The sequence below is a fragment of the Tursiops truncatus genome, chromosome 5 (assembly GCF_011762595.2).
Source record: "Tursiops truncatus isolate mTurTru1 chromosome 5, mTurTru1.mat.Y, whole genome shotgun sequence".
Classification (NCBI taxonomy): domain Eukaryota; kingdom Metazoa; phylum Chordata; class Mammalia; order Artiodactyla; family Delphinidae; genus Tursiops; species Tursiops truncatus.
The window spans coordinates 84269658-84289970 of NC_047038.1; positions in this window are offsets into that span (position 1 = coordinate 84269658).

The window sequence follows — 20313 nt, forward strand, 5'->3', positions numbered from 1 at the left end:
GTCTTATTAGCATTGTGGAGCCTGCATTGAAAACAACAATTAGCTTGATTCTCAGTGTTAAAATGAATCTAACTAAACCAATTTTTTTCCAGTGCAATTATAGGTCCCAGAGCACACAGGACACTCCTAAAGCACTTAACCATATTCTGAAGAGTAAACAGTATTCACTTTTTCTTTGCTGCTTTGATAGTGATAAACAACTTACAAATGAGAGAGAAAAACAAAGCAAAACAAAGCTATGGCACCACCTTTCTGAAATGGTCCTTGTGTGATGAGCACAGAGGAATTGTCTTTATTTGCAAAAGTATGAACTACATTTACAATATTACAATAAAAAATTAAAGCTACACAGTTAAGTAGCAACACTATTTAGTTTAATATAATTAGGATATACATAAATCTATAATGCATATGTCATATCTTTTTCTAGAAAGTTGCACTGACATTCTAAGGAAGAATTTTTGAAAATCTTTGAGGAAACATCAAGTGAAAGAAAAGATCTGAATGTGCAAAATTAATAATGTTAAGTTCAATGAGGGCTGCTGGTTTGGGAGCTGAAGTTGCAGAGCTTTTGAATTCTACATAATAAATGTAACAACTAAGAGCTTATTCAGCCATCTGGGGGCTGAACTGGATGTTTCTTGGACTTCACAACTTCTGTGAAGAAGGTGATCTCTTTCAGGCATGACTCAAAATGGACACTGATTGCCAAACCCCTTCCCCATCCAAATATTCAGAGATGGAAAATCATTCAGCAACCATAACGCAAGTCAGAGAGAGACAAAGAAGTGTTGAGAAATGAGCAGCAGGAGAAGTCAATGTCATGCAAAGATGGCACATTCTGCAGAAGCTGCATTAGAAAATAAAAAAGTAAAACCTTCTCTATACAAATGCCTCTAATGAAGGGAGAATTTATAAGTGAACTTTAATTAATTGTAAACTGAATAAACATTCCCCAAACTTGATGTATAAGCTCAGAGACAAGGAGGAGTTTCTTTTGACATAGACATTATGAGTGAGCCAGAAAATGGGACACACATTGAAGAGATATAGAAATGTCTAGAAACACAATAAAAAGGATTTAATTTACAGAATGTTTGTGTATTTCAATCACTTATTCTATGGCCACCATCATAATAAAAAATTAAGCTATAAGTACATGTATTTTCACAAGTATAAGTTAAATATTCATTACAACACAAATTCTTTAAGTTTTATAATGTTCCACAAATACTTTAAATGCATCAACTGTGAAGGAGCTGACATTTTATCATTTCCAAATGGATACTTATTTGTTTTTAAAATTTTCTGTTTGTTAAAGAACCACAAAAGCTTTGCATTTCTTTTCCAGTTTCTTTCATTGTTAATCAAAACATACACAGAAGTTGGCCATAAAATAATTGGAGAAAAGGGCTTTTATCAAAAGACCTTTACAGTTTCTATTAATATGAATTAATTAGCACTGCTATATACACTTTAGCTAAAATAGCTTCCTGAATGTCTACTCTTTTATACATTCATGTACTAAGCCAATGTTTACTGCAGGGTTTGTGGCTGAGGAAAAGAGATACACAGAAAGAAGTATAATTTATTTTATATATCTAGTATATGATTTTATAAATCCTGTGTGTAGTGTATAAAAGCTACTCTTGTGAACGTATGCTTAGAAATTGTTCAAAGATGCCAGTAACACATCACTGAATATTTTCCTGAACTAAGAAATCCTTTTGTAACCAGAATTTTTTTCTGTGCAAGTATTCCTTAGTCATAAAATATATTACTTATTTTTATTATTTACTGGAGTAGATTGAAATATTTATCTCATTTCTAACTCCTCACACCTATGCCATGACCTCATCATGGGAAAAGTGTACTTCCCTACCCCCTTGAATTTGGGCTTAGCCATGTGACCTGTTTGACCAATGGGATGTTAGCAGACATGACGTGAACAAAGATTTGAATTGAGACTGTGTGATTGAGCTTAACTTCTTGAACGGCAGGAATCCTACATATATACCACAGAAGCAAAGAGAGGTTTACCAAGGATGGAGTACTTACTTGAGACAAACAAAATGTTTGTTGGGCTAAGTTCCCAAATAATTACTGCAGTTATATTCAGCCATTAGCACAGTAGACCAAGCAATATGGATTCATTTTGAGTAAATTCATAATTTCAGGATCACTCAACCTCATTTCAGAAGCAGTTTGAGCCTCCAAGCCCTCCAGCATTACATATCCCTGCTTCTAACCAAAAGATTTTTTTAAATGATAGTTTCACAGTAATTATGAAGATGTAGACATACAACTTGAGTAACTTCTACCATTGTATGTGACCACTTGGAGTTTGTATTTGTGGGCAACATTTTTAAGTGTAAAAAGCAAATTTTGAGGGGTGAATTTTTTGCTTTGCAAAGGCAAATTTGAGTTTTAATATAAAATGTTTTGTTGAATTTCTATATTATTCAATTTAATTTGTAGAAAAATACTGATTATTACTGATAAATACATGGTTATTACTAAAAAAAAATTTTTGTACTTTAAGGGAAGGAGGGTATTAATAAAGAATCCTTTGGGGATGTCAAACACAGTAGTTCAAATTCCTGAGGGAAAGAATTCCCTACACAGAGTTCCTTCAGCCTGAGCCCCAGAATGAGGCACTCATAGCGCTGACCAAAGCTGGAGCCAATCTGGACCAAAAAATAGCCTGAAGCTGAAGGACAGTCAGTTCACACACCAATGAGAATAGAGGCTTACCTCTACAAGCCCTGAGTGTTGTGATGGTATGCTAGTTGAGATTATTGTGGCATTGGTAACCAAGACACATACTGTCTTTTCAAACTTTGGTTTATTTATTGCTCAAATTGTTTTATCCACCATTTCACCTTGTCTCAATGTCTTCAATGTCTCAATCACAGTAAACCAGTTGACTGATTGATACTCAGCTTTAAACTGAAGGAATTTACAATCTGACTGAAGATTAACAAGCCTACATGAAAAGTTCTAACAACACAAGGCATGATGTGATTAGACAAGTGGTGTGCACATGATAGATGCTACAGGGGTTAGAAGGAGGAAAGAAAACGTAGTGGAAACGAAGAGAGTGTAGAGGAACTGGTGAAACCTGTTGAAGAAACAAGTTTTGGGCTGTATTTAAAGAACTGATTGAATTTAGGATATTCAGAGAATGGGGAAACATACGTGAGAAAATAAAATGCATAACAAGGGCATGATTGAGCACAGCATTCTTAGGGACAGGTATGTAATGAAGGGGGTATTTTGGGGAACAGACTGTACTGTTTTTTTGTCTCCTGCCCACTTGAGTAATTGAAGGAATATTACTTAACATTTCAACATTTGTTCTCTTCTCCCGACATGAGCTACCTTCTTAGTGAGATTATTTTGAGGATCAAGTGAGGTACATTACAAACTGACAGGCATATTGTATACATTAGTAAACTGTTAATTCCCATCCCTCACTTGACTTTTTTCTCATGTCCCATATACTCATTTTTGCTTTACTGTCTTGTTTCCATTTCTGTGCTCAAAACGTACCTACATTTTTAATACTCAGTTTAAGTCTAGGAGTATGAGAGAATAGAGCTATAAAACTGGGAGATGAGTAAACAGAATGAAATTCTAGTATTCTTTTTTTCAATTTGACCAATGTAACCAATAACTGTCTTCTAAACAGTGATACCAAGAGAGTCAAGAGTCTATGAATTTTCATGTATTCTGAGGTGTGAATGAATCAGGATGGGCAATCGCTAGCAAGAAATGAAAAAGCCCTCTCTTTCAAAATATTTCTTTTCCAGGGTTCAATAAACAAACATAGGAGCAAGCAAAGGGCAGCAGTAGAGAGATTAGGCAACAGATGCATGCATGCACACGCACTGTCACACTCACACACAGCATCTTATCACAAGATTTTCTGAGGTTTAAAGTACTAGTGCTGAGATATGTTCAATGTTACACTGAAAATAATTCTGTTGCAGAGAATGTGTCCTTAGAGACAAACACACTTACTGCATTATTTCTAGGTCAAGAACACATACTTTGAAAGAAGATGCTTTCTGTTTTCATATTTATGTTTGATTGCTATGATTGTTGTTCTTGTTGTTTTGCATATCTACAAAATATTATATTTATAAAGTTCTTTATAAATAAAAATGATTTTTGAAAGTGCAACTTAATTAACTTGTGTCTGACAGAAGCATTAATTTTCTTTGGAGGACCCTCAATTCAGAAATAATTTTGTTAATCAACACAGTTCAAAATGTAAAAGCATGCATGTATTTATACTGTATTAAATAGAACTAAAAAAACTAATAAAAATCACTTTTTTGAGATTGTGCTTCACACTTTTTAAGGCAGACTGTAGTGGAATTGGGAAACTCAGTTCTGTTACAAAGTGGAAATAATAAAGCCAATAAGGCCAATGGAGACAGAGGAGGCCAGAGAAAACAGGGTTTGGGGAGAGTACCAAGCTGTAGATTATCCTCCCTCAGAGTTATAACCACCAGTGAGCACAAAGGTTTCAGAGGGAAAGAGCAACTTGGGCTTAAACTAGTCTTCATAGCAAGAAAACTCAGAGACATTACTGGGTGTGATACAGCAGCACACATCCAGATATCAAGCAACAGTGAAAGCTAAAAACAGAATTATTATATTTTCGGAATCAAAAATAATATTCAATTTCTACTGGGAAGTTGGAATTAAAGTACTAGCATCTGGTTGGAGAGGGGTATTAGAGAACTTTTCAGACTACATTTTTTGTACTGGAAAGACTGTTGTGATTTAGCCAGAGCCAAGGTTTACTCCCCACCACACCTCAGAATCACCTCTGTGATGCCAGTCAAGTAATCTGAGATTGAAGTCACAGTTTCACTTCCAGCATGGAATTATAGTTTAAATGAGAGAAAAAGCATAGAGTGGGGACTAGAAGATGCCTAAAGCATAGTGCACACATACAATCAAGGCTCGCTTCAGGGACACTGGATCCTTCAGCATCAGAAATATTCCAGGCTGCATCTATTCAAAAGGTGGAGGCTTGTAATATACAATAGGGTTGGTTCCTTTATTGGGACAAATTGAGCACATGGATGAAAGGATGAGCAGGGCTGTGCAAATAATATGTTGAACAAACACTAACTATACCCATGTCATAAAGAATATGTTGGATAAAACACTAAGTGTACCCATGTCATATGTGATTTTGGATCATCTGAAAAATTAAGGCAGAAAGCACAATAAAATTAAATCAAGATAAAAAGAAAAACTATAAACAGAAATCAATATACTTATTTTATTCTTGTTAGCTTTACTGAGGGAACAAAAATATTCTCAATTTTGAATTTTTTAGGCTTCAATTCTTTTATTTAAGAAAGTTATGAATAGACATTTAAACCTTGTCTCAAAGACTCTTGCCTATTATAGAAATGAGATATATTATACACTCATCTGAGCCTACTTCGTGCCCTTCAAAGTCTCTCCACACCTAATGGTGAGGTTGCAAGCATAAGACAAGCCTCCAGTGCTATGTTCTAGATCCTTAAAAGTTTTTTTCTAGGCTCTGCCTCCTACTCTATACCCAGAATTGAATTTGTTCTGCTCTTTTTTTCCATTTTTTCTCCTCACATGTGATTTCACTTAGATTATTTTTTAATCTTTTGATTTGATTTGCATGACTTTGAGTTTTTCTTGAGGATATTCAAACTGAGGATTTTGAAATCCTGCCCCAGTGCCAGACCCAGTGTTTTCAGTCCCCTTTCCTCATCCATATCATTGGCTTCCAGGCACCCATTTGTCTAGAAGAGCATTTTAAACACAAAAACCACCATATGAGGAAGATCTTAATTACTGAAGATACACATTAGTTGAAGTTTTTTCAAACACTCTAAAGTCAATTGTTGAAATATAAAATAAAAGCTTTTCACCACGCTTGTTGGAAAGCTTCCTTAAGGCAAGGACTTTGTTTTTTTCATCAGCACCTTATACAAAGCCCAGCACACAGTTACACATAAGCAGAGTTTAGCAAGTAGTTGACTCATCAACTGACCTACTGACTGACAAAAATGAATGAATAGAACCAAATACCCTCTGCAGTGTCTTAAACAACATATATCTAGTTTAGGGTGAAATGGGGTTATAGAAGCTTGGTGGCAATAATACATGAGCCATTAAACTTCTCTAGAGAAGGTTTACAAAATCCACCTTTGACTACATTTTGAATTATAATTATTATACAACATTATATTAGTTTCAGGTGTACAATATAGTGATTCGATATACTTATACATTTATATAGTAAGTCGAATTACAATTTATCACCGAAGTTTTTACAATATTATTGTCTATATTCCCTATGTGTATATTACATCCCTGTGACTTATTTTATAGCATCCATCCCCTCATGTCCATCTTAATTCTCTTCGATACATACCTTTCTTTTGATAATCAACCTCCATAGGTATGGGAAGAAAAACTGAAAACAGATATTAATCTATATCCTCTGGTATCACCTAAGTTTTAACTTTGCATTTCTCATAGAAAGCTCCATTTTAAAACTCAGCACTCTGAAAACTAGTTTCTAGTAGTTGATAGTGCTAAGGTTTCCAATCCGTTTTCCTCCCTGAAATTCTAACCGTGGCATAAGCAACTTTAATTTATCACTGACATCATCATTTATTACAAGCCTTCATCCTAACAATCCATTGCCTTTTAGTGTCCTTTCTTTTTACTTATTTATTTTGATGACCTGTCTAGCTTTGAGTTTGCTTTGCATTCCCAATTTGCCTTTCAGCCAAGTGGCTAGTGCCTACTGAGGGTCCATCATCATCCATCACCATCAGCAGGTTGCACATTATTCATTGCATTTCAAATGGATGGTGCACTTCAGTTTTCACATCTCCAATGCCTTTGGCCTCTCTGCCTATAATTTTTCTACTTTAATGCTTAAGAGGTATCCAAAAGTTTGGATGTTTAAATATCTGGCTTTCCAATTAAACAGGGAGCAGCAGAGCAAATTCTCTCTAACTTTGTGTCTCTTCTTCTTTTGTTGGATAAGTGCAGAGATGGGCTGGAAATTCTTTGTACTTTAGTGGTGAATCACCAACCTTATACTGATATTAACCTCTTTAGTGTGGAAAATAGTGTTTTTTACAAATATGCTGTTTAAAAATTTTTTTTCTTATTAGGTATCTATTTTATACATATTAGCGTATATATGTCAATCCCAATCTCCCAGTTCATCCCACCACCACCCCCACTCCCCGCTTTCCCCCCCTTGGTGTCCATATATTTGTCTGTTTTAAAGATGCATTTTTTAAATCTTTCAGGTGAAAGGAGTTTTAAAGTCCAACTAACTACTTTGTTTGTTTATATACAACATTTACTTCCAATAGCTGAAGTGCAAGCTATTCTCACAATGTCATCATAATTTGTATCTAGAATAGAGTTCAGATTGTGAAATAAGCATTAGTTATTTTAAATATATGATGCTTTCTGTCCTATTTTTATTTTTGCTACAAAGACCTGAAACTGTGTTCACTTTTGCAGTTCTAGTTGACATAGATAAATTCAAAGAGAAGACAGTCGTAGCTTTTGTATTCGGTAACCTAGAATGCTTATAAAGAAGAGTGTATTAAGCTGGAGAGGATGTGCATTAAATACTGGAAGGTCTAACTTTGACAAAAATTACCATGTAATCTGTGATTTCTAATAGTTTTATATGTCTAAATATTAAAGCCCAACAAAAAATGATTTAAAATACATTTTTAGATGCTACTTTTTAGACTCCTTTTTATATGCTCTCAATAAATAGGGTAATAGCATAATTTATTGTACAGATGTTGTACTTTAGATATTGTACTTTGTGTTTAAAATCAAACACAAATGGAGACCAGACTTGAAAATTCCCTGAGCAGACAAAACTAGTTTGGACATTCAAGCAAAGCTTAATTTAGCTTATTTTGCAAGATAAGTAATGCTTACTTGACCTGGGTAACTTCTCACTTATGACTCTGAAAATTATAAGTGAAACTTAATTTATTCTCCAAAATGGATATGAGGTAACCACTAACCAATGCCCTTTCATTTAAGGAAATTCTAGTATTGTAGCCAATCTGTGAATAGTCACTGCCTCCATACTATATAAGCTTGCCTTATAACAAAATCTCTCTGAGCCTCATTCCATGCTTTGGTTTGAGTGCTCTGGTTTGCAAAACTGTTTTTGATGTGTCACACAAACTTTTACTAATTACTATTTCAGTGATTCATTGGTTTGACTTATGTTTTTCTTCCTGAACTTATGACAGACAGAAGAGCACTACAAAGAGTAAAATTTACATTTATTTTCTAAATATTTATTTACTTGATCAACTGATTATACTGGTAATCTATGAAACAGCACTATTCAAAATCTAATTTCAAAACTAAAATTCCTTCTAAAGATAAGTCCATGTACGTTAAAGAAACATGTTTAAAATCTTTACATAAATTGTCAGAACATTAAAAATAATCTAGACCCAAAATATTATGATTACATATTCACACACTTAACCAATTTCTTAGTCACAGTTGTTTTTAATACTGTGTCAGATTTAGAAAAAAATGTTTCTGAAAAATATAGGGTTTTTTGATTAAATAAGTTTTTATGGTCTTTTTCAAAACATGTGTACAATCTTCTTCAACATTGCAATTTAATGGGTAACACAAAGTGTACATCTTCAATTAACACTTCTCTATAGATCATAACATTTTTAATTGAAAAATATATTGCTCATCTAGGAGCTAACATACCAGATAAGCTCAGAGCAAACTAAGCTAAATGAAGGGTTTTTCTAAAGTCTAATTAATTTTCAAATAAATATATTTAAATATTTAATCTCATACATTAATGCATGTACTATATTCTATCTCCATTCAAAATACACTTCTTTGATAAATAATTTTACAAATGAAAGTCTCCAAAAACTTATCTTTATTTATGATACATTTAATGTTACTTCAACACTAGGTGCTGCCAAATCATAGCGCTTCTGAATTTATAACATTTTGGTTTATTTAATTGTGCCCCTGTAAAAAGTGTATTTTTATATCACTGGATGAAGAAAGACTTTTTGTTAAGTTTGTAAGATATCTTCATAATTAGTTTCACATATATTTATTCCCAATGATACAGTAACCATTAATTCAGTGACTCCATTAGTAGATTAAAAAATCACAAAGTTTTAAATGATACCAGTTCTACATCAGTTGATCAAAGCCTTGAAATAGAAATTTACTTAATAATGGTTAAGTATGGTTACTTAATAATGGTTTGATTTTTTTTCCCCCATCCAACTAACGAACTCAAAGTAAAACTCTGGAAGCTTGTTCCCACCCCATGCTGTCTTTTTATCCCACCGAAGGGGTGGAGGGAGAGCTGAGAAACACTAGTGATGGTCACAGTGCAGGAACACAAGCCCAATAAAAGACTGAGATTTAATCATAAGAATAGAGAACACTGTGTCCTCTTGATACTTTACCAACACAACAATAAGAATAGTATGGTAACAGTAGATTACAGCTGAAAGAGTAACAAGACACAAATGCTCCCTGAGAAGGAGTATTTAAGGATGCCTATATCTATTTTTAAAATTGAATCAATAATTAATAACTTGGAAAAAATAAAGAATTGGGCCTGAATGTTTTCACTGGCGAACTCTACCAAACTACTAAGAAGGAATGATTCCAATTCTGCATAGTGTTTTCTAGAAAAAGAAGAAGAAATACTTCCAAACTTTCTTATGAGGCATTACCCTAGTATTAAAATCAGATAAATATGTTACAACAGAAGAAAAGCTACAGACTAATATTTCTCATGAACATAGAAGCAAAAATTCTCAACAAAATATTAGCAAGGCAAATCCAGCAATGTGTAAAAGTAATGATACACTATGATCAAGTACCAAGTGAGATTTTTTTTTCCAGGTAAACAAATCTGGTTAAATATTCAAAAACCAGTTAATGCAATACAACCTTGCCAACAGGATAAAGAATAAAAACAAACAAAAAGACATGATCACATCAACTCATAGAGGAAAAAGCATCTAACAAACCCAACAACCACTTATGATAAAAATTCATCAAACCAGAAATTAAATGGTACTTTCTCAACTCGGTAAAGAACATCATAAAAAAAATCTTCAGATAATGTCACACTTAATAATGAGAGACTCACTTTTTTTCTTGGACTGGGAACAAGGCAAGGATGTCCTTTCTCACCACTTCTGTTCAACATCATGTCAGAAGTCCTTTCTCACTGCAACAAGAAAATAAATGCTATATAAATTGGAAAGAAAAAATAATATTGTCTCTATTTGTAGATGACATGATTATCTATGTAGGAAACCCTAAAAATTCTACAAAAGAACTCATTGAACAAATGAGGGAGTATAATATGGTTGCAGGATACAAAGTTAATATAGAAAAGTTGGTTGCTTTATATGTACCAGCAATAAACAATTAGAATTGGAAATTTAAAAAAAAACATATATAATAGCATCAATAAAATTAAGTACTTGAGAGTAAATCTAACAAAATATCTATAGGATCTGTATGCAAAAAACTACAAAACACTCATGAAAGAAATTAAAGATCTAGATAAAAGGGGAGATGTCCTGTTTTACAGTTTGGAAAGCTCAATATTATTAAAATGTCAGTTCTTCCAATTTGATCTCTAGATTCAATCAAAACCATAGTAAGCTATTTTATACATATAAACAAATTGATTAAAACTTTATACAGAAGGCAAAAAATCTAGAACAGCCAACAAAATACTGAATAAAAGAAAAAACAAAGTTCTTCACACTGTCAGTTATCAAGACTTACTATTAAATTAAAGTAGTCAAGATAGTGTGGTATTAGCAAAGAATAGACACATATCAAACTGATTAAAAGCCTATAGATAGACTCACATGAATATTGATATAATCAACTGATTTCTAACAAATGTGCAGAAGCAATTCAATGGAATAGAGTCTTTTCATTAAATGGTGTAGAATATATGTCTATAAACAAAAACCATGAACCTAGACCAAGACTTTACACATTACAACAAAAATTAACTAAAAATAGATGATATACATACATGTAAAATGCAAAACTATAACACTTTGAGGAGACAGTATAGGAGAAATATAAATCATCTTAGGTTTGGTGATGAGTTTTTAGCTATGACACCAAAAACATGATCTATGAAAGAAAAAAAGATCAATGGGTTGAACTTGATTAAAATTAAACATTCTGCTCTGCATAAGGTACTGTTAGAGTATGAAAAGAAATACATGTTCTCCAAATCTGTGGCTTTTCTTTTCACACTCTAACAGTATCTTATGCAGAGCAGAATGTTTAATTTTAATATTTGCAAAACACATACGTAATAAAAGAGTTACTTCCAAAATATGCAAAGAACACTACAAATCCAACAATAAAAAAACAATCTAATTTAAAAGATCTGAATAGACACCTCAGTTAAAGATAAACAGATAGCAAATAAGCATATAAAAACCTGCTCAATATCATTTGTCATTAGGGAAATGCAAATTAAAACAATGAGATACCACTATACATCTATTAGAATGGCTAAAATTAAAAAAAAAAACCTTGACAATTCCAATTGTTAGAGAGAATGCAGCACAACAGAAATTCTCATTCATTGTCGATGACACTACAAAATTGTATATACTTTGGAAGACAGTTTTCTTACAAAGTGAAATATTGCCTTACCGTAAGATTCAGCAATCATGCTCCTACATATTTAGCCAATTGATTTTAAAACTTATACCCATATCAAAAAATTTGAATGTTTATAGCAACTTTATTCATAGTCTCTAAAAATTGGAAGCAACCAAGGTATTCTTTAATAGATGAATGGAAAAATAAACTGTTGTTCCTCCAAACAATAAAAGACTATTCACTGATAAAAAGGAATTGAGCTATCAAGCCATACAAAGATGTGGATGAATCTTAAATGTGCATTAGTAAGTGAAAGAACCTAGTTGAAAAGCCTACATACAGACAAAGGCAATACTACAGAAACAATAAACAGATGAGTGGGTGCAAGGTGGTGTGAAATGGGTTGAGTTGTTGAAGCAAAAGTGTTGTTTTAGGACAATGAAACTGTTCTATATGATATTATAATAGCAGATACATGACAACATGTATGTGTCAAAATCCATAGCATTTTATACAGAAGGAATGAACCTCAATGTACACAAAGTTAAACAATCATTTAGGAGGTCAGTATATCCCAGGATTGAATACTGACTGTGACACAAAAATGTGACTATATCACAAATGTATGAAACAGCCTTACTGAAGGAGTGGGGAGCAAAAGTGCCTACCCATGTAACTTTGGAAATAAGTCTGAAAGACTAAAGGCGAAAGCAACTGCATATAAGAAATATACTCTAGTTGATAAATTTTACTCATGGGAGTGTGAGCTAATAATTCAAAAGCCACTTTATCTGCATACTGGAATTGAAAATTAAGTAAACAGATGGTGAAGGGTGGAATACAGATTTTGTACTGCTGAAGTGGGAAGTTACAGACAGAAGAATGCTCTATGTGGTTTATGGATTAGAATTGAAGACATCATTATAAACTCATCTTTAGCTTAACATAGTTACACATGGATATGTAAACATTTATATACACACAAACATATATAAATAATATAAATATTTATAGATATGTATATGCATGTTATTTAGTTTACACACATATATTTCCTTGCTCTGTCTTCTGGGACAGTGTAGAAGCAATAAACACACCTAGCACATCTAGATCTTGGTTTCTAACACCATTTTCCAACATAAGGAATCAGACCTTTTTTGAGAAACAACTGATTCTACTACTGGGCTAGAAAATATATAGAATGAACCTGTAATATACTGCCAGAAAGTTAAGGAAACACTCAAGAATAAGCACAATGATGAAAGTATGCCATAGGAAAAAATGAGTTCCCAATGGCCAAAGATAGAACAATTTGAGCAACTAAGAAAGTAGTGTTGGATTATAACCCAACATATAAATTGAATTTGCATGAGCCCATACTGATATAAATAAATGATTAAATAAATGCATAAATGGGGGAGAATAAGCAAACCTCCCATGCAGAAGAATCCCTCCTAATTGATATAAATGCTCTGTTCTCAGAGTGATAGAACACAACTTTCCACTCCTTAAGTGTGAGTTGTGCATAGTGATTTCCTTCCAAAGAGAACACCATGGAAAGGAAGAAAGAAGAAAAAATTTACAGTGGAAAAGCCTGGCAAAAGCTCTTTCATGATCATGATTAACTTTAAAGAGAGAAGTCATGGTGATAGTATGTCCTTTTGATATGCTATGAAAATGGCATGTTACAGTCTTCATCCCACAAACCCACATCCCCAACTTAATAACAAGAAAAAAAAATCATACAACTCCTACATAAGGCACATAATATAGAATACCAGTACTCCTGTAAAACTGTCCAGACCATCAAAAGAAAAAGAGTCTGAGAAATTGTCCCAGATAAGAAAAGTCTAAGGAGACAAGATGGCTAAATGCATTATGGTATCCCTAGTGGAATCTTAGAAAAAGGACATTATTTTAAAACTAAGAAAATCTGAAAGTATGGCTATTAGTCAAAAATAATGTGTCAGTATTGGTTCATTAATTATGATGAATGTCTCCTACTAATGTAAGATGTTGATAATAGGGGGACCTGGGTTTGTGTACCTACAAACTTTCTAAACTACCTTTACAACTTTTCTGTTGTAAAGGTAGTTTAGAAATGTACTTAAATGTACCCTAAAATAATTAAGTTAGAAAGTAAAACAAAACCAAAAAACAGTACAGTGCCATCAAAAAAGAAAATGAAGAGAGTTGAGATTTTCACCATGTAAAAATTGGTAAAAGCACTGTAACAAAAGCATTCAGACCATACATTCTGAGGCAAGACCGCTTAGCCTCTATTTCACTCATGTATTTTATTAACCTAATATAGTTGTCTGTTTCCACTGACCCTGCCAAGAAGTTGCCAAGAAGCTTGTATATCTTGCAGGCCTTAGAAGATAGCACAGCTGGCTTACACTTTAAGTGGCTGACAGGGGCTGTGGTGGCCTATTGCTAGCCAAGACTGGTCACATGAGTCAGAAAGCACTTATTTTAAAGGTGAGTCCCTGCACTGTTTATCTTAAAGAGAGGTTTCAGTTACCTTACCTCTGGGACTCTTGGGAAAGATATTATTGTTGGTCCTCTTTCATATTTATTCATGTGCTAAAAGTAAAAACTCTGTCTAGAGCACAGGCATCATACATGCTACCAGATGGGACCATGGCAGAAGCTGTAATGGTGATCTACCACATCCATTCTGACTTATCTCTTACTAATAACATTTCATGAAAACGAATCCAGGTAAAATGCTAAACCATATGGAATATCAGGATAGAGGCATAAATGAAGACTTATTAAAAAACAAACAAACCAGGATATGTGGTCATTTAATTTGATACATTTCCCCAGAATCCTGTTGCTAGGGTTTTTGCTGCTGTAGCTTTGTTCACATATTATAGGTTTAAAATTCAAGTGTTTTTGAGTATAATTCCTTGTTGTTATCTATTTTATATATAGAAGTGTGTATATTCAATATTTTATAATAACCTATAATGGAAAAGAATCTGAAAAATTATATATATATAAGTTTATATATATATATATTAACTGAATCACTTTACTGTATACCTAAAACTAACACAACATTGTAAATCAACTACACTTCAATAAAAATATATAAAATTCAAATGTTTTTGGTTCCTTTTATTCATAATTAAAATTGTCAAATTGAGACATGGAAAGACTTCAGCAGGTGGTCTCATCCACTGTCATAATTTTACCAAACTAGACACACAAACCAAGGCAGTGTCCGTGACCTAGGGAAGTTTACAAGGATCACTTATGTCAGAGCCATAATCGCAACCTAAGTGTTCAGACCCCATGTCTGCTCTTTCATTTCACTACCCTGAGAGTTTATGCTGAAATGATATCTCTCTTTATCTTAGTACTGAGGTCCCTTTTGTGCTTTGTTTCAGAGCAGCCTGAATGACATTTATGGAAATAAAGATGTATATGGAATGATTTTAAATATTTTTTGTAATATTTAACCTATGCTTTTATAGGACTAATAAACTGAGTAAGAAATCAAAGGTACTATTCAATCTGGTCAACCTCCTTCTTACTTATGAGATGATTCCAGTGACACACTGATTCAATCCACATTTCTTTAGGAAACATCTATTTATACTATTTCTAAACCACTGTGTTAGGTAGCAGAATTAGGGGATGGGAGTGGGACAGAGTATAAAATGTCCAATCAGCTCCTCTAGCATAGAAGATTTACAAGTGGATGTAACTCAAGGCAACAGATATTATAATATACTATGAGTTTATGAGAAACCCTATTGGAGTAATACTAATTCTGACTGGTAGACTGGGTAAAGAATCATGAAGAATGTGACAGCTGGGCATTCAAGTTAAAGTTATGAATAATAGGAAAAAGGAAAGATTATAGATGCTCATGGTGACTACAGACTGGCACGTGTCCTTATTGTTTGCTGTTTAGATGTTTCTTTAAGGCGATTAGTGAGGGTTTTATAGAAAGGTATGCTGGAGCCAGATCATACAGTTCTTCCAAAGTCATCTAAAAGGGGAGACATATTTATTGAACACCATTTAAATACTCTAACAAATATTACATGGTTGCAAAAATACCATCTTAGAAGTGACAAAATATTTATTAACTTTTATCCATGATACTCTATATCAAAGCATCTAGGTCAATACTATAAAAGCCTGAAAGGAAATAAATGTCAGCATGAGCACCAAAGGCTGAAAGTAAAAGTGAGCAATGGTGAGCATTGGGAAAGGTTCCACCTGGTAGATTAGCATGTTAAAGGCAGCAACAGTAAACACATCCTGGGTTATGAAGAGGCGTGTCTGTCAATGGTGGGACTGTTCTGGCAGCTTAGTTTTGCCACTAGGGTCTTTGCTGGGGTTGTTGGGTCCTGCCTCCCCAAGGCCAATGAATTATATTTTATAGAGGCTTTTAATGAAGCTGACTTACTTGGTATACATTGACAGTAATATGCTTTATAGAAACTACAATTTACTTTAATACCTGTAACATATATGAGAACTTTATTTCAAGAATAACAACTTGTTATATTACAAGTATGCAATAAAGCCTTAGGGCTTAGGTGACAGAGAAGAGGATTACAAAATCATGTGACTATGATTCCTGCAAAGATTTGGTCAATATATAGTGTCTTATTTTTATATATTAATGGTAACACCAATGTACACATAGATTTTTAAGCCTTGTTAATTTTCTAGAAATTGCAAGAAATATTGATTTTATTCACTCAGCTATGCTATTCAATAATTTTTTAAGGAGAAAAATTACACAGAAGATAATTTCATTTCTTTTAAGCGCAAATAACCAATAATGTAAATTTTTATTATTCAGTGATAGTAGTGAATTCTCAGAGTAAATCAGCCAAAGAAAATTGGAATTTAAAAGTAATTATAAGGCACATAAATATATTTGTTTATATTGTAGAAAAATATGTTAAACACTTGAATTATTTCTGTAAATTAAATGTAAACTTTAATAAAATTATTTATCTTAAAAATTATTAAATAATCTACCCACATATATATTAAACAAAGAAATGTTATATGTGTTAATATGATATTCAATCTAATATTGTTATAGAGTATATAGTTTATAATATATATTATAAATGGAGTATTCCATATGTACCAATTCTGGCAGCATATGTAACAGAATATGAATACTGTTTTATTATTCTTAAAGAATACAATTAGCGGCAGGAGAAAAATTTAGTTGCACCTAATCTTGACTATGAGTTTTAGGAGTATTTCAGTAAAACTTATATTTCCAGACATAACCACAAGAACTAACTGTAATATCCAGTCATGTATGAAGTTTTCAAAATTTTAGATTTTTGCAGATTGAAGGCAACTCAAACTGCAGAGAATAAAGAAGAAACTTGTATTCTAGCCCCAGGGCAGAAATTTCTCCTTACTATGTGGTTCATCTACCATGGATAAGATGAAAATTAAAGAAATATATACATGTCTCTTAATACTGCTATGGCTTCTAAAAAGCAAAACAAAACTAGTAAAACAAACAAAAATAATTGTTTAAAGTATCTGCATATGCAATACGCCCAGGAAAAAAAAATAACCCCACAGTGGAGGCTTCCATGATAACAAAGCTATCACTCTCATAGTGAAAAAGCCTGTCTCACCACACCAACACCCCCAACACACAGGCAGGCACACAAACACACTGTACAGCAAAATCTCAGCTCTCTATGGGCCTCATTGTTTCAAAACTTGTGAGCAGAGACCTTTAGACTGATTGTTGCACCACCAAGGAAATAACCAGTCTACTCTGGAAATTATCTGGTAGCAGAGGCTTTATTGCTCTGAAATTGCAGGAGGGAGTCAATCAGCAGGTAAAAACCTGGGAACAGTTGCTCTGCCTTCAGTTTTCTCCTAACTTAGCCCTGAAATTAGTTGACATTACAATATTTTGCAACAAAGATGGCTTTATATAGTTAAAAAAAAAGAAGAAATAAATATTCTAGCTTTCTAGCTGAATAGTTAATTAGCTTAATTTCTGCATTTTTTTGTTTCTTTCTCCAAATAAGAATTGTTTCTTCCAAGTGGCTTATGTTTTTGAAGTGAGTGAATTTATAAAAAGTAGTTTTTTGTTTTGCTTTTTTGCCCTCAAAAAGCATTTTTTAAAAGCAGTACTGATATTTTTAAATTCATGTTTGTTTCTTGGAAGTCAGTCTCCTTCTGAGTAATTTTATTTATTTTTTCTACTCTAATTAGCAAATTATATGTATACATCTGCCACTATAATGTAAAATAAGTATAGTCATAGATATTTGGGACTAGAAGCTTCCCTCACCAGAAATGCAGATGATTTTTTTTTCAGGTTTCCATAAAGAGATTCCCTTTTCTGTTAATTTCCTGCTGTCACTTGACTTTGCGTCACTGTGCATCACTCTCTCTTCATCTATTTTGTCTAATTTATTTCCAAAAATTTTCAAGATTCTCAAATTTATTAGTTCTAGAAATGTAGTTCTCACCAAGCAGTAAGTTGCTTGTATCTTTCTATGGACAGTTAGGATAATTTATTGCCAAGAGATGTATAAATTCTAAGCCATAAATATTTGCTCCTGTCAGTTAAATTTTCCTGGATTCTGTTTCATTCTGCTAAAATAAATATAAAAAGCATACACATATATATGTATAAATAATCTGCTATGCATATTTTCTACCTATTTAAACTATGATTTTAAGTACTTATAATTATCAGATATTATTTTTGCTAAATAATAAGATCTATATGACAATATGGACAATGTTTATAAATTCATTTTTAACAATAGAAATGTGCAAAATGGTTTATGAATCTATATTTTTAATGATAAAGAGATCATAAAAAGAGAAACACATTTGGGTGATATTAGAATGTAGTAATTTTGTTTCTATTTAAAAATTTTTGTCATTGACATATTACAAAAATACAAAATTTAACCAATCGCTATATTAGTAAGCGTTTTTTTTTGTTTGTTTGTTTGGTTGTTTTGCTGTACGCGGGCCTCTCACTGCCGTGGCCTCTCCCGTCGCGGAACACAGGCTCCAGACGCGCAGGCCCAGCGGCCATGGCCCATGGGCCCAACCGCGCCGCAGCACGCGGGATCCTCCCGGACCGGGGCACGAACCCACGTCCCCTGCATCGGCAGGCGGACTCCCAACCACAGCGCCACCAGGGAAGCCCGTAAGCTTTTTTTAAAACAAATATTTCTTCATTTTTTAAAATTTATAGTGGTAAACTAGTTTAATTTACAGTGATAGATATAATGTTAGTTTGCTTAATTTTTAAAGAAGAGAAATATTAGTAAAAATGGTCTGAATTCTAGTTTGAACTCTATTATTATCTACCAAAATTGAGAATTTTCTTTCACAAATATGTTAAAAATAATCTCTAAGCACCTTTCCAGTTCTGAGATATAATCATTAATCTATTATGTTTTACTTATAAAATTATAATATAAATATATAGATCTCAGTATAAGAAAAAGTGCAAAACATGCAAATGATACTAAAACTTCCTTGACTACTAAACTCTCTCCTGAGATTCATCCTCAGGATTCACCCTCAATAATACCCTCAAAATATATAAATATCTTATATATTTATGTATATAAACACTTTAACATGGAATTTTATAGTATTATCTTAATATTCAAATTTTATTCTACTTTATAGGAAAGATAAAAAGTGTTTAACATCAAAGTAGAACAGTGATAATCACTTTAGGTTGAACACCTATAGAAGTTGGGGAAACAGCATTGATGCCTCTAAATTAATATATTTTTGTATTCACTTTACCCTCAGGCCTGGGCTCTGGCAGTTTCGATGGGAATTGGCCTCTCAGAGAAGGTTACACTGATGTTAGAGTTGATAATGGCAAGGTTGATGCCTTCCAATCCAGTACAACATTCTTCACTTTGTGAGTGACTCAGAGTTATGTGATGGATATAATTTTTAACCACCTCCTTAAACATATATGTCATATATGCTTTTAAACATAAATGCATAAATGAACCTGTAACCTGGGATGAGACTCCAGAATATTGTTAAGCCAAAGGCTGACACTTGGACTAATTTTTTTTTTTTAATTCAGAGACTCCCCCTGAACACTTTTTAGTTGTATGTTTCAGGGATAAACTAAGGTCAGGTTCTAACCTGAATCTCAGAAATGTTTATATGAGCAAAGATTTCCAGTGAATCCAGAGAACAGAAAGTCTTTTATTTCCCAATCTTGGCAGTACTTCCATCTAAGAGACACTAACAAATGCAGTAGAAAATTATAAAAATTCTAGTTCAGTACTTTATCTAGCTGACCAGAGACTGAGTAAGGGGTAAATATGATATCAAGCTCAAGATTAAGCTAAAGATATGGAGAGTAGTAAAAATTTATCTAGAATCAGTGAACTTAGTCAATTTTTTTTAAACATGCTGCAATATTTTTATCCACTTTTCCTGTACTTAGGTACTGAAAATCAATTTTGGTGAGAGAGGCAATCTAATATTTGGAGGCTATAGTAAAATCACTGTCCATCTCTACATGTTGTTATGTTTTATGTGGGTTTAAAATGTAATATTCTAGTAAGAAAAGATATTTTG